This window comes from Salmo salar, unplaced genomic scaffold (genome assembly GCF_905237065.1).
Source record: "Salmo salar unplaced genomic scaffold, Ssal_v3.1, whole genome shotgun sequence".
In the NCBI taxonomy this organism is placed as follows: Eukaryota; Metazoa; Chordata; class Actinopteri; order Salmoniformes; family Salmonidae; genus Salmo; species Salmo salar.
In genome coordinates, this window is record NW_025547645.1 from 140,372 (window position 1) to 168,046 (window position 27,675).

Sequence of the window (27,675 nt, forward strand, 5' to 3'; positions counted from 1 at the left end):
ATGAATTATGAAATCAGAACAGGACACAGCACATCTATAATTTGTGTGTCAATTTGGTTTATTGAAAGTAAATGAGGTGCATATAAATGCCGCATCAGAGTGTGTTATTTAAAAAATGTGATACCGTCATAGTTGTTGTTGTTTGTTGTTGACTCACATTTGCTGTTTACGACTCACTTTGGTAACACTGTACTTGACATCCAGCGTCATAAAACATTATGACACAGTCATAACCATGTCATAATATGTCATAACAGCTGACATAACTTGTCATAGCCTGTTATAATATGGTCATAACACTGTTATGACACATATTTGGACCTGTTGTGACATATATTGAGTTATTTTATGGCTGGTTATAACACCTACATAAGAGTGTCAAAACCCACAAAACCTACCACACAAGGCAAACCATTCCATTACACCATAGCCTACATGTCAACAGTATGTTTATGTTATATACAAATGTTTGAAATTGACCATATTCAATTATTGTAGTTGCTCACACATTGATGTCAGACATTTTTTTTTATAAACAAAAACATTTATTTCACCTTTATTTAACCAGGTGGGCCAGTTGAGAACAAGTCCTTTATTTAACCAGGTGGGCTAGTTGAGAACAAGTCCTTTATTTAACCAGGTGGCCAGTTGAGAACAAGTCCTTTATTTAACCAGGTGGGCCAGTTGAGAACAAGTTCTCATTTACAACAGCGACCTGGCCAAGATAAAGCAAAGCAGTGCGACACAAACAACAACACAGAGTTACACATGGAATAAACAAACACACAGTCAATAACACAATAAAAAAATCCAGTGTTATTAACACTGGAGTGATAGATGTGCAGATGATGATGTGCAAGTAGAAATACTGGGGGGCAAAAGAGCAGAAAAAGTAAATAAAACAATATGGGGATGGGTTGGCGCCCCCCCTTGGGTTGTGCCATGGCGGAGATCTTTGTGGGCTATACTCGGCCTTGTCTTCGGACGGTAAGTTGGTGGTTGGAGACATCCCTCTAGTGGTGTGGGGGCTGTGCTTTGGCAAAGTGGGTGGGGTTATATCCTGCCTGTTTGGCCCTGTCTGGGGGTTTCATTGGATGGGGCCACAGTGTCTTCTGATCCCTCCTGTCTCAGCCTCCAGTATTTATGCTGCAGTAGTTTATGTGTCGGGGGGCTAGGGTCAGTCTGTTACATCTGGAGTATTCTCTTGTCTTATCCGGTGTCCTGTGTGAATGTAAATATGCTCTCTCTAATTCTCTCTTTCTTTCTTTCTCTCGGAGGACCTGAGCCCTAGGACCATGCCTCAGGACTACCTGGCATGATGACTCCTTGCTGTCCCCAGTCCACCTGGCCATGCTGCTGCTCCAGTTTCAACTGTTCTGCCTGCGGCTATGGAACCCTGACCTGTTCACCGGACGTGCTTGTTGCACCCTCGACAACTACAATGATTATTATTATCTGACCATGCTGGTCATTTATGAACATTTTAACATCTTGACCATGTTCTGTTATAATATCCACCCGGCACAGCCAGAAGAGGACTGGCCACCCCTCATAGCCTGGTTCCTCTCTACCCAGTACAGCCAGAAGAGGACTGGCCACCCCTCATAGCCTGGTTCCTCTCTAGGTTTCTTCCTAGGTTTTTGGCCTTTCTAGGGAGTTTTTCCTAGGGAGTTTTTCCTAGCCACCGTGCTTCTTTCACATGCATTGCTTGCTGTTTGGGGTTTTAGGCTGGGTTTCTGTACAGCACTTTGAGATTTCAGCTGATGTACGAAGGGCTATATAAATACATTTGATTTGATTTGTAGGTAGTTGGATGGGCTATTTACAGATGGGCTGTGTACAGCTGCAATGATCGGTAAGCTGCTCAAATAGCTGATGCTTGAAGTTAGCCAGGGAGCTATACCGTTGAAGTTGGAGGTTTACATACACCTTACCCAAATACATTTAAACTCAGTTTTTCACAATTCCTGACATTTAATCCTAGTAAAAGTTCCCTGTCTTAGGTCAGTTAGGATCACCACTTTATGTTAAGACTGTGAAATGTCAGAAAGATAGTAGGGAGAATAATTTATTTCAGCTTTTATTTCTTTCATCGCATTCCCAGTGGGTCAGAAGTTTACATACACTCAATTAGTATTTGGTAGCATTGCCTTTAAATGGTTTAACTTGGGTCAAAGGTTTTGGGTAGCCTTCCTCAAGCTTCCCACAATATGTTGGGTGAATTTTGGCCCATTCCTCCTGACAGAGTTGGTGTAACTGAGTCAGGTTTGTAGACCTCCTTGCTCACACACACTTTTTCAGTTCTGCCCACACATTTTCTATAGGATTGAGGTCAGGGCTTTGTGATCGCCACTCCAATACATTAACTTTGTTTGTCCTTAAGCCATTTTGCCACAACATTGGAAGTATGTTTGGGGTCATTGTCCATTTGGAAGACCCATTTGAGACCAAGCTTTAACTTCCTGACTGATGTCTTGAGATGTTGCATCAATATATCCACATAATTTTCCTACCTCATGATGCCATCTATTTTGTGAAGTGCACCAGTCCCTCCTGCAGCAAAGCACCCCCACAACATGATGCTGCCACCCCCGTGCTTCACGGTTGGGATGGTGTTCTTCGGCTTGCAAGCCTCCCACTTTTTCCTCCAAACAGAACGATGGTCATTATGGCCAACAGTTCTATTTTTGTTTCATCAGATCAGAGGACATTTCTCCAAAAAGTATGATCTTTGTCCCCATGTGCAGTTGCAAACTGTAGTCTGGCTTTTTTTATGGTGGTTTTGGAGCAGTGGCTTCTTCCTTGCTGAGCGGCCTTCCTTTCTGAGTGGCCTTATGTTGATATAGGACTCGTTTTACTGTGGATATAGATACTTTTGTACCTGTTTCCTCCAACATCTTCACAAGGTCCTTTGCTGTTGTTCTGGGATTGATTTGCACTTTTTGCACCAATGTACGTTCATCTCTAGGAGATTTTCACCAAAGTTGATTTGTCACGTGCGCTGAATACAGCAGGTGTACAGTGAAATGCTTACTTACAGGCTCTAACCAATAGTGCATAAAAGGTATTAGGTGAACAATAGGTAAGTAAGTAAAGAAATAAAACAACAGTAAAAAGACAGGCTACATACAGTAGAGAGGTTATATACAGTAGCGAGGCTATAAAAGTAGCGAGGCTACATACAGACACCGGTTAGTCAGACTGATTGAGGTAGTATGTACATGTAGATATGGTTAAAGTGACTATGCATATATGATGAACAGAGAGTAGCAGTAACGTAAAAGAGGGGTTGGCGGGAGGTGGGTGGCGGGACCCAATGCAGATAGTCCGGGTAGCCATTTGATTACCTGTTCAGGAGTCTTATGGCTTGGGGGTAAAAACTGTTGAGAAGCCTTTTTGTCCTAGACTTGGCACTCCGGTACCGCTTGCCATGCGGTAGTAGAGAGAACAGTCTATGACTGGGGTTGCTGGGGTCTTTGACAATTTTTAGGGCCTTTCTCTGGCACCGCCTGGTGTAAAGGTCCTGGATGGCAGGCAGATTAGCCCCAGTGATGTACTGGGCCGTACGCACTACCCTCTGTAGTGCCTTGCGGTCAGAGGCCGAGTAGTTGCCATACCAGGCAGTGATGCAACCAGTCAGGATGCTCTCGATGTTGCAGCTGTAGAACCTTTTGAGAATCTCAGGACCCATATCAAATCTTTTTAGTTTCCTGAGGGGGAATAGGCTTTGTCGTGCCCTCTTCACGACTGTCATGGTGTGTTTGGATCATTCTAGTTTGTTGTTGATGTGGACACCAAGGAACTTGAAGCTCTCAACCTGCTCCACTACAGCCCCGTTGATGAGAATGGGGGCGTGCTCGGTCCTCCTTTTCCTGTGGTCCACAATCATCTCCTTAGTCTTGGTTACGTTGAGGGATAGGTTGTTATTCTGGCACCACCTGGCCAGGTCTCTGACGACCTCCCTATAGGCTGTCTCGTCGTTGTCGGTGATCAGGCCTACCACTGTTGTGTCGACTGCAAACTTAATGATTAGGTTGGAGTCGTGCCTGGCCATGCAGTCATGGGTGAACAAGGAGTACAGGAGGGGACTGAGCACACACCCCTGGGGAGCTCCAGTGTTGAGGACCAGCGTGGCAGATGTGTTGCTACCTACCCTCACCACCTGGCCCGTCAGGAAGTCCAGGATCCAGTTGCAGAGGGAGGTGTTTAGTCCCAGGATCCTTAGCTTAGTGATGAGCTTTGAGGGTACTATGGTGTTGAACGCTGAGCTGTAGTCAATGAACAGCATTCTCACATAAGTGTTCCTTTTGTCCAGGTGGGAAAGGGCAGTGTGGAGTGCAATAGAGATTGCATCATCTGTGGATCTGTTAGGGCGATATGCAAATTGGAGTGGGTCTAGGGTTTCTGGGATAATGGTGTTGATGTGAGCCATTACCAGCCTTCCACTAACTGTTGCTACGGGTCGGTAGTCATTTAGGCAGGTTACCTTAGTGTTCTTGGGCACAGGGACTATGGTGGTCTGCTTGAAACATGTTGGTATTACAGACTCAATCAGGGACATGTTGAAAATGTCAGTGAAGACACTTGCCAGTTGGTCAGCACATGCCAGGAGCACACATCCTGGTAATCCATCTGGCCCCGCAGCCTTGTGTATGTTATTTTTTATTATTTTTTACCCCTTTTTTTCTCCCCAATTTCATGGTATCCAATTGGTAGTAGTGACAGTCTTGTCTCATTGCTGCAACTCCCATACGGACTCTGGAGAGGCGAAGGTCGAGAGCCATGCGTCCTCTGAAACACAACCCAACCAAGCCGCACTGCTTCTTGACACAATGCCTATCCAACCCGGAAGCCAGCAGCACCAATGTGTCGGAGGAAACACCGTACACCTGGCGACCTGGTCAGTGTGCACTGCGCCCGGCCCGACACAGGAGTAGCTAGTGCGCGATGAGACAAGGATATCCCTGCCGGCCAAACCCTCCCTAACCCGGACGATGCTGGGCCAATTGTGCACTGCCCCATGGGCCTCCCGGTCGCTGCCGGCTGCGACAGAGCCTAGGCTCAAACCTCGAATCTCTGGTGGCACAGCTAGCACCTTAGACCACTGCGCCACCCGGGAGGCTAGCCTTGTGTATGTTGACCTGTTTAAAGGTCTTACTCACGTCGGCAACGGAGAGCATGATCACACAGTCGTCCGGAACAGCTGATGCTCTCATGCATGCCTCAGTGTTGCTTGCCTCGAAGTGAGCATAGAAGTGATTTAGCTCGTCTGGTAGGCTCGTGTCACTGGGCAGCTCGCGGCTGTGCTTCCCTTTGTAGTCTGTAATAGTTTGCAAGCCCTGCCACATAAGACGAGCATCGGAGCCAGTGTAATATGATTCAATCTTAGCCCTGTATTGACACTTTGCCTGTTTGATGGTTTGTCACAGGGCATAGCAGGATTTCTTATGAGCTTCCGGGTTAGAGTCCCACACCTTGAAAGCGGCAGCTCTACCCTTTAGCTCAGTGCGAATGTTGCCTGTAATCCATGGATTCTGGTTGGGGTATGTACATACAGTTACTGTGGGGACGACGTCCTTGATGCACTTATTGATAAAGCCAGTGACTGAGGTGGTGTACTCCTCAATGCCATCGGAAGAATCCCGGAACATGTTCCAGTCTGTGCAGCAAAACAGTCCTGTAGTTTAGCATCTGCTTCATCTGACCACTTTTTTATTGAGCGAGTCACTGGTGCTTCCTGTTTTAATTTTTGCTTATAAGCAGGAATCAGGAGGACAGAGTTGTGGCCGGATTTACCAAATGGAGGGCGAGGGAGAGCTTTGTATGTGTCTCTGTCTGTGGAGTACAGGTGATCTAGAATTTTTTTCCCTCTGGATGCACATTTAACATGTTGATATAAATTTGGTAGAACTGATTTAAGTTTCCCTGCATTAAAGTCTCCGGCCACTAGGAGCGCCGTCTCTGGGTGAGTGGTTTCCTGTTTGCTTATTTCCTTATACAGCTGACTGAGTTCCAGCTTTGTGAAATCATGTGAATTCCACTTGGCTGTTGACAGAGGGAGAGAGAACAGGTAGCCTAATAGTGTAAAGTTGAGTAAACTATTAGTCTGTCCCTTTGCCATGCTTCTTGTCTCTCAACAACATTAGGAAAAGTCCAGCCTTGCAACTAAAGAATTTGCTGGTGTTGGGGAAAGAAATTGTAGTATTATGTGACTTTCTTCCACTGGGAGATCTGGTCATTATCTGATGTATTCAATTCTGAGTTTGCATCCCAATATTACACTTTATATACGTCATAGAATACTGAATATAACAAAACTGTTAGACATAGAAACACCGGATTTTCTGCATTAAAAAAAATAGAATAATGTTTATAAATGATTAAATTATGAAAAATAAGAATATCACTCCACCCGTGAGGCCACTAGATAATTTGACTGCAGGACAGGGCTACTACCACATCCCAGTTGAAAGCACCTTCTGACATGCATCAGTGTGCGATCTCATTCTTATGGCCACTCGTTGGAGTGGAGTAGTTTGTTCATAGCCATCCTCCTTTTTGTCCGTGCAAAATTATTTTGCTATAGTATCGATTAAATGTAAAATGAGAGGCTTTCATTGACAAACAGAAAAAAAGCTGCAGTGCTTTGTAGCAAAGAGGTGAGCGTACAACGTACAGTATGTTGTCGTGTACTTATATTGCTGTAGATCTAGGGATTGATACTGGCTGAACAGGTCATGTACCTCATCAGTGTAATTAAAGCATATACAACAGCCATTGTTAATAGGAACTGTGTCAGGGCTAACGAGTTAGCAGATTGTCTCTCAGATGGTCTCATCGGTATCATTCATTCATGTTTCTGAAACATGAACGGGCTGGCATAACGCAATGACTGATGCAAGGACAGAGGGATGGATTGCCTGGCACTGTAATGCTGTTGATGTCTCTGAACTGTCATGCTCTTAGTGCCTGATGTTACATAAGACTGGTAACGTCATTGTGGCTCTATGTCACACTGTCACAACCACTGATTGTCCTTAGTGCTTGTGATTCCAGACTGGAACCTGTGTGTTGTGTTGGGTATCACACTACAGGACAGGACATGATGTACAGGTACGTGTACAGATAAAAACACCCATCTGCCAGCAGCCATTACATTACATTTAGCATTTCACGTGTGTGTGTGTGTGTGTGTGTGTGTGTGTGTGTGTGTGTGTGTGTGTGTGTGTGTGTGTGTGTGTGTGTGTGTGTGTGTGTGTGTGTGTGTGTGTGTGTGTGTGTGTGTGTGTGTGTGTGTGTGTCAAATCAAATGTTATTTGTTACATGCGCCAAATACAACAGTGAAATGCTTACTTACAAACTCTTTCCCAAAGATGTAGAGTTTTAGATAAAATGATAAAAAAAGCGAGAAATAAAACACACAAGCATGAAGCTATATACAAGGAGTACCAATACCATATCAATGTGCAGGGATACGTGGTAGTTGAGGTAAATATGTACATGTACAGGAGGCTGGGGCTCCCGAGTGGCACAGCGGTCTAAGGCACTGCATCTCAGTGCAAGAGGTGTCACTACAGTCCCTGGTTTGAATCCAGGCTGTATCACATCCGGCCGTGATTGAAAGTCCCATAGAGCGGCGCACAATTGGCCCGGTGTCGTCCGGGTTTGGCCGGGTAGGCTGTCATTGTGAATAAGAATTTGTTCTTAACTGACTTGCCTAGTTAAATAAAGGTTAAATTAATATACACTGCTCAAAAAAATAAAGGGTACACTTAAACAACACAATGTAACTCCAAGTCAATCACACTTCTGTGAAATCACACTGTCCACTTAGGAAGCAACACTGATTGACAATAGATTTCACATGCTGTTGTGCAAATGGAATAGACAACAGGTGGAAATTATAGGCAATTAGCAAGACACCCCCAATAAAGGAGTGGTTCTCCAGGTGGGGACCACAGACCACTTCTCAGTTCCTATGCTTCCTGGCTGATGTTTTGGTCACTTTTGAATGCTGGCGGTGCTTTCACTCTAGTGGTAGCATGAGACGGAGTCTACAACCCACACAAGTGGCTCAGGTAGTGCAGCTCATCCAGGATGGCACCTCAATGCGAGCTGTGGCAAGAAGGTTTGCTGTGTCTGTCAGCGTAGTGTCCAGAGCATGGAGGCGCTACCAGGAGACAGGCCAGTACATCAGGAGATGTGGAGGAGGCCGTAGGAGGGCAACAACCCAGCAGCAGGACCGCTACCTCCGACTTTGTGCAAGGAGGAGCAGGAGAAGCACTGCCAGAGCCCTGCAAAATGACCTCCAGCAGGCCACAAATGTGCATGTGTCTGCTCAAACGGTCAGAAACAGACTCCATGAGGGTGGTATGAGGGCCCGACGTCCACAGGTGGGGGTTGTGCTTACAGCCCAACACCGTGCAGGACGTTTGGCATTTGCCAGAGAACACCAAGATTGGCAAATTCGCCACTGGCGCCCTGTGCTCTTCACAGATGAAAGCAGATTCACACTGAGAACGTGACAGACGTGAAAGAGTCTGGAGACGCCGTGGAGAACGTTCTGCTACCTGCAACATCCTCCAGCATGACCGGTTTGGCGGTGGGTCAGTCATGGTGTGGGGTGGCATTTCTTTGGGGGCCGCACAGCCCTCCATGTGCTCGCCAGAGGTAGCCTGACTGCCATTAGGTACCGAGATGAGATCCTCAGACCCCTTATGAGACCATATGCTGGTGCGGTTGGCCCTGGGTTCCTCCTAATGCAAGACAATGCTAGACCTCATGTGGCTGGAGTGTGTCAGCAGTTCCTGCAAGAGGAAGGCATTGATGCTATGGACTGGCCCGCCCGTTCCCCAGACCTGAATCGAATTGGGCACATCTGGGACATCATGTCTCACTCCATCCACCAACGCCACGTTGCACCACAGACTGTCCAGGAGTTGGCGGATGCTTTAGTCCAGGTCTGGGAGGAGATCCCTCAGGAGACCATCCGCCACCTCATCAGGAGCATGCCCAGGCGTTGTAGGGAGGTCATACAGGCACGTGGAGGCCACACACACTACTGAGCCTCATTTTGACTTGTTTTAAGGACATTACATGAAAGTTGGATCAGCCTGTAGTGTGGTTTTCCACTTTAATTTTGAGTGTGACTCCAAATCCAGACCTCCATGGGTTGATAAATTGGATTTCCATTGATTATTTTTGTGTGATTTTGTTGTCAGCACATTCAACTATGTAAAGAAAAAAGTATTTAATAAGATTATTTAATTCATTCAGATCTAGGATGTGTTGTTTAAGTGTTCCCTTTATTTTTTTGAGCAGTATATATATAAATATAATAATAAGAGTGAAAAGTAGCAGCAGTGCATATGCTGGGTGTGAGTCTGTGGTGGCGTGTGTGTGTGTGTATGTGACATCAGTATGCGTGAGTGTGTTATGTGTGTGTGTTGTGTGTGTGGATAGAGACATGTGTATGTGTATATAGCCAGTGCAGGTAGAGTCAGTACAGATAGTCTGAGAAGCTATTCAGCAGTCGAATTGCTTTCAAGATAGAAGCTATCTTGGAGCCTGTTGGTCTGAGACCCGTTGCTCCGGTAGCACAGAGAACAGTCCATGTGCTTAGGTGGCTGAAGTCTTTGGCAATTTCCTGGGCCTTCCTTAGACACCGCCTGGTATAAACGTCCAGGATGGCATGGAGTTCGGCCCCAGAGAAGTACTAGGCTGTCCGCACCACCCTCTGTAGAGCCTTGTGGTCAAGGGCGGTGCAGTTGCCATACCAGACGGCGAAGCAGCCAGTCAAGATGCTCTCATTGGTGCAGCTTTAGAACTTCTTGAGTATCTGAGGACCAAATCTGTGTGTGTGTGTGTGTGTGTGTGTGTGTGTGTGTGTGTGTGTGTGTGTGTGTGTGTGTGTGTGTGTGTGTGTGTGTGTGTGTGTGTGTGTGTGTGTGTGTGTGTGTGTGTGTGTGTGTGTGTGTGTGTGTGTGTGTGTGTGTGTGTGTGTGTGTGTGTGTGTAGTGTATAGTGTGTGTGTGTGTGTGTGTGTGTGTTCTTTGTTATTGTTTTTGTTTTGTTGTTGAAACAGAGGAGAGGAGACTCCGGCAGCGACGTCAGAAAATTGCAGTACATATTGTGCTGTTCTATCACGCATGCAATAATGTCAGAGGGAAAAACAGTGTTGGTTTGTATGCAGTAACTTCTTTGTTGTTGTAATCCCAAACGGATGTGGCAGTTTCACCAATTAAGGATTCCAGCTGTAGCCCTTTCCTGCAGTCAAATGACCTAGTGGCCTCAAAAAGGAGGATGGTTATGAACAAACCACTCCTACGAGTGGAGTACTTTTGTTTCAAAGTAGATTTGTTTGACTACCAAGAAACACTCTGTGTGACACTGATGTAGTCCTCTGCAGTAAAAGGTTTTTAAAGCAGGAGAAAGAGACGAGTTGGTGCACTGTTACCAGCCTTTACTCTTCAGCTGTATGGTTGCACTTTCACGTTGCTGTACTATGCATTACTGTACTATGCATCCTCTCTATTTTCGCTGCAGCACAAATCAGGATAGCTATGTCTGTCTATACAAAGGTCGATGAATGTTTCAAGCTATTCACGTTGATTCAATCACTGCTATTCAATACGGAATCAACAAAGGTTTACACCACACACTGATTGCCAATCAGAGGATGGTGAACTGTCCCTTTGAACCAGGTGACTCAAATGCCTGAGTCATATGTGATCATATAACATTCAAAACCTCCTGAGATCAACAAGTTATCACATAGCCTTGAATGACAACTACAGGAATTTTGTAACTCTGGACGTCATTCATTTCTTTGATATTTTATTTTGAAAGAATATTTCAAATCCATTGCTCTGAGTCATAAGAGTTCATTGTATTTCAGTTGAATTAATTGTATTCACAAGTGCTGCTCCCATTGAGGAGCCTCTCTATCTATGTAAATAGTGTTGTGTATTTTTCCAGACCCTTAATAAAAAATTGTACTCTTCTGAATAGCAGGAGTCAGGCAAGTGGGCTGTGGACTTTCTTGACTTTTCTTGACGTCTTTTAGTTTGATTGACTCCACCAAGGGGCAAAGATATAATCCTGTCAACAGTTTAATTTATAGATTTGTTGCTTCAGAGTGCAATCATTTATGATGCTTACGCATTTGACCTTCACTGTCCTCAAACCTCTGTCAGACCACATACAAACAGACATCTGTTGTTAGATGTTCGTTACAAATATGAAATATTAAATCAGTGACTTTCTATATATTTCTGTGTTGGTATCAAAGCAGAGCACAGCTTGTGTGAGCAGACAAAGGTGCTCAGGCAGCAGTCTGGAGGACTGGCTGCTGGCTGCTTGTCAACAACTTTTCAATACATCTATTTATGACCTTAGTTTAACTGTTGTACCCCATCAGAATGCAAAATATAATCTAGTTTAACTCCATTGTTTGTAAACAATGTGAATGTAAACAAACACTGTATAGCCTCAAAACCTGGTTAAAACTATAACTTTGATACCGTGGAAGGTCAGTCCTTGCATTCATAACTCTGTCTATAATTTTGAAAGTGGTTTCATTTCTCCAGTGCCATCCCTCATCCCTTTACTAAAACGTTGTTATGGTTCAAACTGCACATTACCATTGGCTACATCAGAGTGCTTCTGAGACAGGATGGAATAATTCACAAATGACAAGAGGAGAATCTACATAGTAAAGCACTCGTAGCAAAAATATCAATAACACCACTCTCAGTACAGATGCTATGACTCTACCTGACAGCCATGTGGTTGAAAATACAGTACATTCTTACCAGAGTGCCGTACCTTTAAAGAGATAGGGTGTGCTGTGGGGGACCATATGTTGTGTTGTCTCTCTTGTTTTGATGTGTGTTTTGTCCTATATTTATATTGTTTTTAGTTTTTATTTTTAATCCCAGGCCCACGTCTCTGCAGGAGGCCTTTTGCCTTTGGTAGGCCGTCATTGTAAATAAGAATTTGCTCTCAACTGACTTACCTAGTTAAATAAAGGTTAAATTAAAAATAAATATGGTGAGAGGACACCAAGGGACTTTGCAGATCATAATGAGGTATGGGGTCATTAAGTGGGAGGGGGTGGGGAAAAGGGTGGGTGGGGTGCTGTGACTGACCGAGAAAATGGGCGGAGGGCATGGGAAGGCAATGGGAGCAGTGCTTCCCAGGTCTGACATTGTGATGTCAGCGTAGTAATCTACCGATCAGCTGCATTCCCCAGTTGTCTCTCATTGTGGGTCATATGACCATAGAATTATGAATTAGAATACTAGAATAGTTATTTAATAGGATCTCTATACATATTATTCAGCTGGAGTGGACCGACAAACTCATTAGCTAGCTACATCGCCTCATGAGAAACAAAAGTCATTTCAGAAAATTAGTCAAATTAACCGCATGGGTGAGCTTACTTTCATTCAGAGCATAATTTAGTTACATGGAGAGTTTTTCTCCTGGAATTTCTATTTTGCATCAGGCTATGTCACTACATGCTGATTAGCTTTTAAAAGAGGATAATAAACTGTCTTTTCTCTGGGTATTGTTTTGCTATCTTGTCTGTGTAATTCAAGGACAAGTTGACTGAGTGTGATCGTGGAGGGAAGACACTGTGCTGAAAATATACATATAAATAGCAACTGTCAGGCCCATTGACTGCACTGATACAGGTGGAGACTGTTGTATTATTCATTACATGAGCTTGAAGCCACAACAGACAGTGAAGTCATATGTTTGTCCCACTCCATTAACAGTCAGCACGCCATTTTAATTTAGCCTTCTGGATTTGTAGGTATGTGGGCTCCATACCACACAAATGCATTATAAGACAAGACAAACATGGACATGCTAGGGGGAATGCTTTGACGTTGCCAGATTATCCAAATCGGAAAGAAGAATGACCTTGTTATATTGCTATGAGATTGAGTGTGTGCATTTATATGACGTTCATTTATATATTGTTAACAATTATGTGGTAAGTCATTAATAGTTCACCACCCCAGTATTACAATCTAGTGATTAAAGAAGTGTTTACCTGGCTAGGTGGATCTACCGTTGACTGCAAGCTGTTGTTATTTTATTGTGATAAGTTATTATGATTGGGTGAAGCAGCCATGAATGCTCAGTGCTTACACATGAAGTGCAGTGATAGTGGAGGGGGGAGTTGACTAGGATGGTGCCTCCCTGAAGGCTGCGGCAGGGCCGTGGCAGGATGTGACCCATGCCAGGGCCCCTAAGCGATATGCTGCTACCTCATCAACTGGAGCTGGGCTGACGGTCGCCAGCGTATGCTCTCTGCTCTACAAGGGCATGGACTCTGGCGGGGGGATTAAGAGTGCACTGCCAGGGGTGGAAGAATGAGAGAGGAACAGAGTAGAGAGGGGGAGAAAGGAGAGAAAGGGGGAAGAGGAGAGAGCGAGTAGGGGAGGGAGAGAGTGCCCAAACAAGGAAGCCAGGGGAAAGAATACAAGCCACAGAGAGAGAGAGAGAGAGAGCTAGGTAAGGGTTAGTCACGTGTCAAACTCATTCCACAGAGGGCCAAGAGTCTGCAGGTTATCCCTCCACCCTTGTACTTGATAGATTAATTAAGGTCACTAATTAGTTAGGAACTCCCCTCACCTGGTTGTCTAGGTCTTTATTGAAAGGAAAAACCAAAAACCCGCAGACACTTGTGAATCGAATTTGACACCCCTAGGCTAGACGTTGTTGACTGTGGAGTTGTTGACTGTGGAGTTACTGGAAAAAGACTGACTGAGGGAGAAAAAAGAGCTAGACAGTGCCTAATTTGTAAATCAGGAGTTGCCGGAACAAGTGAGCACGAGAGGGGGGGTGACCTGCATTGCATGCATATCATCACATTTGCGTAGTGGCATAGAGCAGTAAGTAGAGGCATTTACAGAAGTTGCCCACATGGGGAAAAAAGGTTTGTGGCCTAGGGTCCAGAAAATGTTTGGCCTTTTTATAAACGCATTTAATGCAATTCTACGTCATTTTACGATTGGAGATTTTGGCACGATCTTTTTTAATGCTGCGTTCAAAACAACTGGGAACTCGGAGCTGGGCAATCTACGACTTCAGACTTCAGTGCGTTCAAGACAACTGCGAAATTGGGGAAATAACGAGCTCAGACTGGAAAAATTTGTTTTGGATGGTCATCCAATTTGAAATTCCACATGGGGAACTCTGGCCTCTTCTAGATCTCCGACTTTCCGACCTGACGATCACTGACATCATGATTCGGCTTATTTGTTTTCGAGTTCCAAGTTGTCTTGAAAGCACAAAATGATCGAAATGACAGGCAATTTAGACACGGACAAACTGAGAATCTGAGATCAATGAAAACGACATTGAATCCATCAATAGCCTAGGCCTATTTAATTTATTTCTCAACAGACAGCAGTAACCATAACTTTGTCAAATGTATTTCAACCCTTTGCGCGGCTCTATAAGGACATTATGAATTGCAATGCTGGAGAGATGAGAGTTGCAGGCTCATGTCTATCGGAGTAGAGAGCGGAGAGAGAGATAATAGAAAGTGAATCTCATTGTAGTGAGAGATGGGGGGGGATTAAAGAAGAGGCAACTCCAAAGAACTTTGATCACGTTTATTAGAATCTTTACATTGCAAAAAGTGACAATTATTTTTCATGCCAGAAGAGGTACCGGATCCGGACAAAACGAAACTGTTCCAAGACGGAGAGGTGCCAGATCCTGTTCCAGTAGGATCCGGCTAAAATTAAGCACTGGAGAGGGGGCAAGTGCTGAGCGATTAACCGAAATTTCGTATTTTTTTCTCCGGTTATTCAACAACTAATTGACCGATGTGGGTTCAATGACTTGAATTCCATTTAGTTCGTTATTTCTGTGATCCCAACGCGCCGTTTCTCCAGAGAGAAATCAAATCATTCACGAGAGAAATCAAGTCAAGAACTATGTGGGACACTGGGCTGAAGGGAGTTGTAGTTTTCATTAACCAAATATTCAACCTAGTTCAGCGCAGAAATGTCGTAATTAACTACATTAACCACGTTTTTATCAACAGTTTTTAATTTGTTCGTTCGACATGGTGGGATATTTTTGTCTGTAAAATTAATTATGCGAGAAATGGCGGTGGAAACGCCTTTATGCTCAAATCTTTATGTCATTTCCATCATATCGAAGTAAACTTGTCACGCGATGATATTGAGTGTGGCCCTCCCACTACTACTCAGGAAACCATGCAGTTTCTTAGGCAACAGATTAAGTATATTATGATGAATTTCACAGTGTTGAAAGTGCACGGTGATGAGCTTGGTGCTCCTTTCCAATAAATATCGAGGGTCTTATTCTGGTGACACGATGCTCAACTGCCCTTTTGACAAATACAAATATCTTATCCAAAATAATTGAATCATGTGTACTAGCCAGTGGCAACCCGTCATTCAGGGCAGGTGAGGCAGATGTCTTTCTTGCTATCCACAAAAACATTGTGCCATCTGGTTTGCTTAATATAAGTATTTTGAAATTATTTTTACTTTAGCAATTCCATTTATTTTAAGTATATTTAAAACCAAATACTTTTAGACTTTTATTCCTGAGTGGCGCAGCGGTCTAAGGCACTGCATCTCAGTGCAAGAGGTGTCACTTCAGTCCCTGGTTTGAATCCAGGCTGTATCACATCCGGCCGTGATTGAGAGTCCCATAGGGTGGCGCACAATTGGCCCAGCGTCGTCCGGTTTTGACCAGGGTAGGCCGTCATTGTAAATAATAAATATTTGTTCTTAAGTGACTTTCCTAGTTAAATTAAAATAAAAATCTAATTACTGAAGTCGTATTTTACTGGGTGACTTCCACTACTACTTGAGTCATTTTCTATTAAGGTATCTTTACTTTTACTCAACTATGACTATTGAGTACATTTTGCACCTCTGCAAGCTGGCTGTTCTTTCCAGCTCGGACAGAGAGAAACTTTTACGCCTGCTACTTTAGGTTAGATACACACAGACCGCATAAACCACATAGGAGATGTACACAACACAACAATGAGAGAGGGATAGAGACAGTTTGTGAAAGTATGCCTTATCTCAGCCTGGTCTCATAGACTAGATGTAACATAGTAAATGTAAATCCGGGACCTCCAAATTAGTATGATGTGTTATGTTTGGTATGGTTACATAAGACAGAAGGTTAATTATGGCAAAAACAAAAGTTGGGTGGTTGGTCGGGGTGGTTGGGTCTAGCAACCCAAAGGTTGTGTATTTGAATGTCATCATGTACAACTTTAACATTTTTGCTAATTAGCAACTACTTTTTTAGCTACTTTGCAACTACTTGGCATGTTAGCTAAAAATCCCCTAACCTTATCCCTTTAACCAAACTCCTAACCTCAACCCTAACCTTAACCCTAACAATAACCCCTAACCCTATCCTCTAGCTTAGCTAACGTTAGCCACCTAGTTAAGGTTAGTGTTAGCCACCTAGCTAACGTTAGCCACAACAAATTTGAAGTTTTGCAAATTCATAACATATTGCATTATTTGCAATTCATAACAAATTGCAATTAGCAACATATCATACGAATTGTAATTCGTAACATCATACTACATTGAACAAAAATATAAACTCAACATGTAAAGTGTTGGTCCCATGTTTCATGAGCTGAAATAAAATATCCCAGAAATGTTCCATACGCACAAAAAGCTTATTTCTCTCACATTTTGTTTACATCCTTGTTAGTGAGCATTTCTCTTTTGCTAAGATAATCCATCCACCTGACAGGTGTGGCATATCAAGAAGCTGAATAAACAGCATGATCATTACACAGGTGCACCTTGTGCTGGGGGACAATAAAGGGCCACTCTAAAATGTGCAGTTTTGTCACACAACACAATGCCACAGATGTCTCAAGTTTTGAGGGACCGTGCAATTGGCATGCTGACTGCAAGAATGTCCACCAAAGCTGTTGCCAGATAATTTAATGTTAATTTCTCTACCAGAAGCCACCTCCAACGTTGCTTTAAAGAATTTGGCAGTACGACCAACCGGCCTCTCAACCGCAGACCACGTGTATGGCGTTGTGTGGGCGAGAGGTTTGCTGATGTCAACGTGTGAACATAGTGCCTCATGGTGGCGGTGGGGTTATGGTATGGGTAGGCATAAAATACAGACAACAAAAAAATGGCAATTTGAATGCACATAAATACCGTGACGAGATTCTGAGGCCCATAATGAGGCCAATATTGTTTTACGTATCTGTGACCAACAGATGCATATCTGTGTTCCCAGTCATGTGAAATCCATAGATTAGGGTCTAATGAATTTATTTAAATTGACTGATTTCCTTATATGAACTGTAACTCAGTAAAATCTTTGAAATTGTTGCACATTGCATTTATATTTTTGTTCAGTATAATTGAAGTGTCCCAGATTTCGTTTACTAAGTTACATCTACCCCCCAGACCAGGTTGGTTATCTACTTTGAAGAGCTAGTCAAATAATTTTGTCAGACAGCTCTGCAACATACTTAGGCAGGCTTGCCTAGCTGAATAGGATGACTAAAGACAGTACAGTACAGGGTGCGCAGAGATAACTTTGTCTGGCTAGCTGCTACTGCCTGAGCAGAGATGAGATGATGACTTTAAGGAATTAAAAATAATAAAGCCATCAAATAAAACTAAGTAATAAACACAACTGAAATATTGTATTATTTCATAGCAATTTCCTATTTTTCTATTGATGTCAACCCAATGTGGACCTGACAGAAATAATTGAATGTGAATGTTCACTGTTGTTGGCTTTAGAATTTCAATTAAAAAGCTCTAAAATCATTTGAATGTCATTATTTCATAATGCATTTAATTTTGAAAAAAATTATCGTAAACAAAATAAAAAAACATAATTATTTTTTATAATCGAACCCAAAACCGAATCGAGCTCAAAAAACACTTATCGCTCAGCACTAGTTCCATGTAGAACCCTCTGTGGAAATGGTTCTACATGGAACCTCAAAGTTTCTATCAGGAACCAAAAGTGTTCTACTTGGAACCAAAAAAGGTTAGTCAAATGGTTCTCTTATGGGGACAGATAGCACCTTTTTATGAGTGTAGAGAGCGCACAAGACATAGGGCATATAAGTCGCTTGGAGTGGTGAGAGACAGAAGGGGGAGGGAAAGTGTGGGGGAAAGAGACTGGGAGAGAGAAGCTGCTCTGTGTGGACTGTAGCTTGCAGCTGTAATTGTGGAAGAGCGAGAAAGCGTGCTCATGTGAGAGAGACTCAGAGACTACTAGAGAGAGAGAGAGAGAAAGCAAAAGAGGTTGAGAGAGAGTGAGAGAGAGACAGACAGATAGCGAAGGCTGAAACACAGAGAGTGAAGTAAATAAAGAATGCAAGAAAGACAGTACAGTGACGCAGTGCTTCTCTGTCTACTGTAGGTGTACGAATTCTGTGGAGGCAGCGTGATACAAGGACTATACATTTCCTGTCTCCTATCAGCCGGATTTACTCCGAAAAGGGCATCAATGACCATTGGACCATATACTTCTCCACAATATTGCAGGCACTAAAGGTGGACTTTTAACAAGTGCAGTGACAATGCAGGTGAGATTCTCTTGATAGTTTATATACTGTACATGTGTTCAACTGCATGTTGTACTGAAATTATAGTGTTTGGTTTGCTAGACTTGAAGTAAGCCTTTTTATTGAAATGAATCACTTGTGGTGCATGGCATTTCTATCTGTTTATAATCGGGAAAACTGAATATCTACTAGATGCCGAGTTATGTATATTTCATACGCTTTCAACAGCTTCTGTCTGAAGCCAGATGATGTGTCGACAGAGGCTGTGTTGTTTAGTTTAATTGTGGTAATGAGCTGTTACTATGCATTTACTTATAATCTGAGATATATTTGATATGGCTTCCAGGTAAAAAACAAAAAACAAAGATGTGCTTTGGAAAGTGAACTTTTATGATTGAGTGTAGAGAACAATGACGTTCTGTGTCTCTGTATCGCTCTTCTCATACCGTACACACAGATACAGTCACACTCACAATATGTGTTGCTTTGTTCACTAAGTCCTGTGCTGCTGGCTCTCCCTAGCTGCAGACAGCAGGACAGTTGATGGAGTGACGTGCTCTGGGTGGGGTGCCTGTTCATTAGATGAGTGTGATTGAGACCACAGTATATTGACAGGGAGTAGAACGATGAGACTACTGTACATGGTTAACAAACACAACAAAGATCAACAGAGCAAGCGAGGAGTCACCTATAGATCTACGGATAGCTGGATTCAGGAATAAAGCGCCATGTAATTGTTAAAATATACTTAAGTATTAAAAGTACAAGTATAAATCATTTCACATTCCTTATAGAGTGGAGTTGGTATCGCAGTTGAGAAAATACTTTCAGACAAAAAGCTAAAAAGCGACTGCCCCTAAAAACCAACGACTCCCTTTGAAAACGGGCGATGTGGCATCAGAAACATTAATTATAGTGTAAAAATGTACTACAAAGTGTAGCTAAACAGAATAACTTTGGTCATACCCAGTCAGCACATGACGTCCAAGGACGTCGAATTATGGTCGATTTCAGGTCTGTCTGTTGTGGCCACTATTTCACCCTAAAATAATCATCCCAAATTGGGCTGTGTATAACTATGTAAATGTCTCTCGGACCAGGTGACTTTTATCAATATAGACTCTAAAAAGTAAAGGTTCCTGGAGTATCCTTTAGGGGTTCTTCAAATTGGAACTGTGGGGGAACCCCTAAAAGTTATTTGAAGAACATTTTGTGGGAACTCCTATAAGTTCTTCGAAGAACCCCTTATCATGGTTCCTCAAAGAACCTTTTGGGGTTCATTTTTTAACTCCCAGCAAACCAGACAGCACCATTTTTTTATTGCCTTTTTTTTTACAGATAGCCAGGGGCACACTCCAACACTCGAACATCATTTAAAAACAACGCATTTGTGATTAGTGAGTCTGCCAGAGTTAGAAGGGATGACCAGGGATGTTCTCTTGATAAGTGTGTGAATTTGACCTTTTTCCTGTCTTGCTAAGCATTCGAAACATAACAAGTACTTCTGGGTGTCAGGGAAAATGTATGGAGTAAAAAGTACATTATTTTCTTTAGGAAGGTAGCAAAGTAAAAGTAAAAGTTGTCAAATATAAATAGTAAAGTACAGATACCCCCAGAAAATGACTTAAGTAGTACTTTAAAGTATTTTTACTTGAGTACTTTACACCACTGGTTATGTGTCATTATATAAGAGCATTAAATATTGCAAGTTGAGCTTCCACCTCCCATTATGGCCTGTAGAGTAAATTGCTGCTCTTAGTTGAGCTAATTAGTCATGGTGATTGGTCTATAGGCATGGTTCATGATGAACAAAACAATGCAGCCTCTCTGTCCATGTTGGATTCATTAGCTTCATTCAGCCTGTTGCACACACACATACGTCTGCGTGCGAGGATTGCATGGAGAGCAAAAAAAACGTTGAATGTGCCGTGAAGGTTAAGGGCTCCATTATTTTGTGTGCATTATATTAAACATGTGAGGCCTGTCACTTAGGCTGGTCCTGCTGGGCCATACCGATAGTTCCCATGGCACTCATCCTCGATGTTAATCAACAACAACAAAAAATGGACTCTGGTTTGTGAGGTGAACTAACCTTCCTACTTGGCTTGCAGAGACAAGGTGCTGTCAATTTAACCTTTTATTTTGACTGGGCAAGTCAGTTAAGAACAAATTCTTATTTACAATGACAGCCTACCAGGGAACAGTGGGTTAACTGCCTTATTTAGGGCAGAATGACAGATTTTTTACCTTGTCAGCTCAGGGATTCGATCCAACAACCTTTCGGTTACTGGCCCAATGCGCTAACCACTAGGCACTAGGCTACCTGACACCCCAAATAAACTGGATGTAATTAGCTTGAAGAATACTGTCAGTCCCTGGAGAACCCTTGATCTGTGTCCCTAACGTAAGATGAAGTGGGAGTGCTGCTGCCTGAGGAGCTGCAGCTGCAGTCAATATTAACTGGGCTGGGCTATTTTTACCCCATTTTGTTTTTCCACTGAATTGGTCTTTTAACCCAAATATATATGAATTCTAGTCAATGGACACAATAAGCAAAAATGTGTGAGATGTTTGAAATGATTCCCTTTGTTTTGGGCAATGATAACTAGGACTGTAAATGTAGGAGAATTGTGAATTGTTTTCACTCAGTCGGATTCACAATGTTATTTTAGGCATTTCCACATTCACATTTTTTATTGAGTTTTCTTGCTTTCTGCTCACTGCAGCCAGTGTAAAAATCCATGGTCTTGTTGCGCTGATCTGTCAGTGTTCCCTCCAATTGACTTTTTTCTTGCTAGATGTCTGTCTCTCTTGATATCTTCATGCACACCAGTCAAGGGGATATTGTGTAGGAGATTGAAAGGCAAAGGTATGTAGTTGTCAGCTGAAACCAAAATCTGGTTCTGAAACATTGGGTACTCTTGGACTATTCGTTTCAAAGACAAGCATAAAAATGTTACGCAATAACAAGATTTAGAAGGAACATCTTACCTCATACAAAAGGTACCTCTGAAATATGGACTATTTGATTACATACAGTCAAGTCCCAAATTATTGGCACCCTTGAGAAAGATGAGCAAAAAATACTATATAAAATATATAATACAAATACTACTAATTCTACAGTATTTGAATGCAAAAAAAGGGAAAATTATATTATTTTATACTAATGCAAGTGCTCAGAGCAAGAGATTTTGTTAAACAAGTAATACAAAATTATCAAAATGATTGGCACCCCTGTTTTTAATACTCTAGCATCCTCCCCTTGCGAGGATAACAACACAGCCTTAAACACTTTTTTAATGATGATTGGAGAACACATTGGGATGGATCTTAGACCACTCCTCCATACAGAATATTTCCAGATCCTTGATATCCTTCGTCTGCGTTTATGGACTGCCCTCTTCAATTCAAACCACAGGTTTTCAATGGGGATCAAATCCTGAGACGGCCATTCAAAATGTTTATTTTGTGGTCAATGAACCATTTCTTTGTGGATTTTGATGTGTGCTTGGGGTTATTGTCTTGCTAAAAGATCCACTTGCGGCAAAGTTTCAAGATCCCTCCCAAATGTGTTCTCCAACCTCATAAAACATTTTCGAAAAAAAAGCTCAGTGTCGTTATACCTGTATTGAAAACAGGGGATTCAGGAGAAAGATATGATCCCTTATTGATGTCACCTGTTAAATCCACTTCCATCCGTGTAGATGAAAGAGAGGAGACAGGTTAAAGAAGGTTTTTTAAGCCTTGAGACAATTGAGACATGTACTGTGTATGTGTGCCATTCAGAAGGTAAATGGGCAAGACAAAAGGACATCCAGCCAACTTGACACAACTGTGGGAAGCATTTGAGTCAACATGGGCCAGCATCCCTGTGGAATGCTTTCGACACCTTGTAGAGTCCATGCTCCAACGCATTGAGGTTGTTCTGAGGGCAAAAGGGAGCGGGGGATCCAACAACTGAAAAAACACATTTTGCCCCAGGGATCCGTGGAAGTTTAGAGGGTGTAATACAATACAATGTAATATTATTAATCTACAATGTTTGTTATTAAACCTTGGGCAACATGAGCCTATTGGTATCCACAGTACTCCACCTATTATACATTTTCCATCTCAAAACTTCAATACTATATTTTTTTACATAAATGCACTGTAATTTAAAGTAATTGTCCAGTGAAAATCAAACTTTTAAAAGTTAATGTTCTGTTAACTCATACCCAAATAATTTTGACTATACTCGTATTTGTGGCGAAGCATTAATTGGAGAAAAAATACTTTAAAAAAGCCACCTCAAACTTGTATCTCAAACAGACCGTTTCAAAATGCTTTTTAAATGAGATTTAAACATAATCGGTTCAAGGAAATACATCTGGTGTATTAGAAGCATTTATTGGTACCATGATTGACTTTCTATTTATTTATTTCACTATTATGGGGGATCCTGTTTTCTGCTAACAATGCCTGCAGTGGTGCGGTCGGCCGTGAACTTCCATGGCTTCAATGAGAGGTGGCAGTCTGTCACGTCTGCTCTCGCTCCTCCCCTCCGGTGTTTGACGTCGCCGGTATACTAACCGCCGGTCCTGGGATCCATCATTACGAGCACCTGCACGTTGTCATGAGGCAAACCTGGACTCCATTACCTTACTTATTACCACCCCTATATCTGGCCCTCCCTTAGGTTCCTTCCCCAGTCAGTATTGATCCTGTGTACATGCAAAGACGCTACTGTTATGTTGTCTCGTTTGTTGTTTTATTAAACGTTTCACCTGCTTCTCAACGAAGTGTCTTCGTTACACAGTCGTTTTCTCTCTGCCTCATGACAACGTGTAGAACTGCAGGATATTAGCGTTATAGTTGCAACAAGAAACATTTCTCTGCCTCATGACAACATGTGTAGAACTGCAGGATATTAGCGTTATAGTTGCAACAAGAAACATTTCTCTGCCTCATGACAACATGTGTAGAACTGCAGGATATTAGCGTTATAGTTGCAACAAGAAACATTTCTCTGCCCCATGACAACATGTGTAGAACTGCAGGATATTAGCGTTATAGTTGCAACAAGAAACATTTCTCTGCCCCATGACAACATGTGTAGAACTGCAGGATATTAGCGTTATAGTTGCAACAAGAAACATTTCTCTGCCCCATGACAAAATGTGTAGAATGCAGGAAATTAGCAAGTTTTTTTCCCTCCAAGAGGCAGACCTTTAAAATGTTCATTCCCAGGGCCCGAGACTTGGTTTGTCCGGCCTTGCACACGAAATCATGGTAAAACTCCTTGTATGATATTTTTTATCTCACTCGAGTTGTGTTCTGATTATGAGGGGGTCACTGATGAATTTGCTATCACAAAAAAGTTTGAGAACCCCTGGGCTAGTGGTTAGGGAAGGGTTAGCTAACATGCTAAGTATCCTAACCATCCTTTTTAATTTTCACATGTAGCGAGCGAAGTGTTCGTGTTGTCCAACCAACATGCATAGTAGCTGAGTCAGACAATATAGTTTTCATGTTTCATAATTATCCTATTTCTCAGTGACACTTTTTTTGCACTGTTTGAAGGCTGTCAGCTTCTTCTCAGGAGGAGAATCACTTAGCCTTTCAACTAATTTTCAAATGATAGGATGCCTATTTAAAAACACTTTTTCAACATTTCAAGATAGCAGTTAGTTCAGTTTGATCTTAGTAAAGACAGCTGTATAATTTTTTTATTCATTTTGACATATTGTTTGGGACCACTTTTTTGCTCTGTTTGAAGGCTGTCAGCTTCTTCTCAGGAGGAGAATCCCTTAGCCTTTCAACTAATTTTGGGTGTTGACTAATTTTGGGTTAGTTCTCTCAAGAAGAACTAACACCGTGTATAGTATAAACTAAGGGTACGAAGATAAATAAAGTTGTACACCGGTGTATCCAGTAAAACTAAATGGTGTCCACCCGTGTATCCAGTATAAACTAACGGTGTACACCGGTGTATCCAGTATAAACTAACGGTGTACACCGGTGTATCCAGTATAAACTAAAGTTGTACACGGTGTATCCAGTATAAACTAACGGTGTACACCAGGTGTATCCAGTATAAACTAACGGTGTACACCGAAGCTTCCAGTCTGTTATTCGAACTCAATCAGCATGACAGAGTGATCTCCAGCCTTGTCCTCGTCAACACTCACACCTGTTAACGAGAGAATCACTGACATGCTGGTCCTTTTGTGGCAGGGCTGAAATGCAGTGGAAATGTTTTTTGGGGGGATTCAGTTAATTTGCATAACCCCCTCCTACTGCAGTACATCCAGGAGGAGGTAGGATTACACTACCCACAACCCCCTCCTACTGCAGTACAAACAGGAGGAGGTAGGACTACACTACCCACAACCCCTCCTACTGCAGTACGTACAGGAGGAGGTAGGACTACACTACCCACAACCCCTCCTACTGCAGTACATACAGGAGGTAGGACTACACTACCCACAACCCCCTCCTACTGCAGTATCTACAGGAGGAGGTAGGACTACACTACCCACAACCCCTCCTACTGCAGTACATACAGGAGGAGGTAGGACTACACTACCCACAACCCCTCCTACTGCAGTACATCCAGGAGGAGGTAGGATTACACTACCCACAACCCCCTCCTACTGCAGTACGTACAGGAGGAGGTAGGACTACACTACCCACAACCCCCTCCTACTGCAGTACATACAGGAGGAGGTAGGACTACACTACCCACAACCACAGTTCCCTAAAGGCAGGGTTGGGTAGGTTAGTACCCTGTTAGAGGGTTGGGTAGGTTAGTACCCTGTTAGAGGGTTGGGTAGGTTAGTACCCTGTTAGAGGGTTGGGTAGGTTAGTACCCGTTAGAGGGTTGGGTAGGTTAGTACCCCGTTAGAGGGTTGGGTAGGTTAGTACCCGTTAGAGGGTTGGGTAGGTTAGTACCCTGTTAGAGGGTTGGGTAGGTTAGTACCCTGTTAGAGGGTTGGGTGGGTTAGTACCCGTTAGAGGGTTGGGTAGGTTAGTACCCGTTAGAGGGTTGGGTAGGTTAGTACCCCGTTAGAGGGTTGGGTAGGTTAGTACCCGTTAGAGGGTTTGGTAGGTTAGTACCCTGTTAGAGGGTTGGGTAGGTTAGTACCCTGTTAGAGGGTTGGGTAGGTTAGTACCCTGTTAGAGGGTTGGGTAGGTTAGTACCCTGTTAGAGGGTTGGGTAGGTTAGTACCCGTTAGAGGGTTGGGTAGGTTAGTACCCGTTAGAGGGTTGGGTAGGTTAGTACCCGTTAGAGGGTTGGGTAGGTTAGTACCCGTTAGAGGGTTGGGTAGGTTAGTACCCCGTTAGAGGGTTGGGTAGGTTAGTACCCTGTCCTCAGGACCTTTACCATAATCTATCAGTCTCTGTGTGTGTGTGTGTGTGTGTGTGTGTGTGTGTGTGTGTGTGTGTGTGTGTGTGTGTGTGTGTGTGTGTGACATCATCGATGATGCGGTGGGTTTCGTGGCGGCAGCGGAGATGCTGAGGGAGAGGGGGCGGGGACGATCATCGCCGTGGCAACGCACGCCATCCTGTCCGCGGACGCTCCCAGGATCCTCCAGGAGTCAGTCATTAGTCAGAGAGGAGAGGAGGTACCCCTGTATATAACCTCATTACTACCTGGTACCCCCTGTATATAGCCTCATTACTACCTGGTACCCCCTGTATATAGCCTCATTACTACCTGGTACCCCCTGTATATAGCCTCATTACTACCTGGTACCCCCTGTATATAGCCTCATTACTACCTGGTACCCCCTGTATATAGCCTCATTACTACCTGGTACCCCCTGTATATAGCGCTCATTACTACCTGGTACCCCCTGTATATAGCCTCATTACTACCTGGTACCCCCTGTATATAGCGCTCATTACTACCTGGTACCCCCTGTATATAGCCTCATTACTACCTGGTACCCCCTGTATATAGCCTCATTACTACCTGGTACCCCCTGTATATAGCGCTCATTACTACCTGGTACCCCCTGTATATAGCCTCATTACTACCTGGTACCCCCTGTATATGTGACAGGTTACAGGAAATACTCATAGCCTGTTATACATTAAAAAGTATTAGTAAGTTCATAGTATGTGAGGATCTTAAAACATCTAAGGTTAAAAATATCATGCATTCTGTATTAGTTGATAGAGATGGATAACATTCATATAATTGTGTTAAAAAGTTAAAAATCCATCAAGCGTACAAAAGGTAAGAATTGTAAAAGGAATGTGTAAACCGTTATATTGATTACTTTATTTTGTGGTGCCAAATTGAAGGGGAAAAGTGTTAATCTGTGATCTACTAAATGCTCTTTAATCTATGAGCCTGAGATCGATTGCTCTGGTCTCCAGCCAAGTTCGCGGGGAAATCGCGGTCTTTTCCTCATTACAGTAAAAGTTCTCAGTGAGGAAACAATACCGTATCACACTCGGGATTATTTCTCCCCTTTTCCAGGTACGTTATTGATGATAAAACAGAGTCATTTAAATGTAATAACTCGCTAACATGTCAAGAGTGTTTAAGCTGTGTCTTAGTAACATCTTGAGGAAGTTAGAGTTCAGTTTGCAGAGAGTAATATGAGCCCTGTTCGGTTGCAGCGAAGGCTTCGTACTGAGAGTAGCTGCCATTTTATGTCGATCGTCAATGAACATGTGCGTTGTTATTAATAAGATATTTTGCGGTGTTATTTGTATAATGGTTTTTCAAACACTTTATTGACTGTTGATAAATTGAGTTATGGTTTACTGAGTTAAAGCTTTGTGCTTGACAGTTATATTGAAATGAGTGTATGTTTCAGTGAATTACAGTGTATACTGTTGTGACTTGAATAAGCCTTGTACCCTACAACACTAGCTCTTTCCTGTAGATCTGTTGTTTTGTAAAATGTGTTACTTTGGTAAAATGATTTGCAGTAAAAGTTCTCAGTGAGGAAACAATACCGTATCACTCTCGTGATTATTTCTCCCCTTTTTCAGGGGCCAAAGCCTCATTAGATATCGGTCGTCCAGAACAACTAGCCAAAGCCTCATTAGATATCGGTCGTCCAGAACAACTAGCCAAAGCCTCATTAGAT

General features: G+C 42.8%; 1 long non-coding RNA gene across 1 annotated transcript; it reads left to right on the top strand.

Moving 5' to 3' along the window:
* Positions 1-18,136: 18,136 nt before the first annotated feature.
* Positions 18,137-23,363, top strand: LOC123732137 (uncharacterized). The gene is made up of 2 exons (XR_006762991.1): positions 18,137-18,604; positions 23,054-23,363. It is a non-coding gene; the product is annotated as an uncharacterized lncRNA (long non-coding RNA).
* Positions 23,364-27,675: the final 4,312 nt, after the last annotated feature.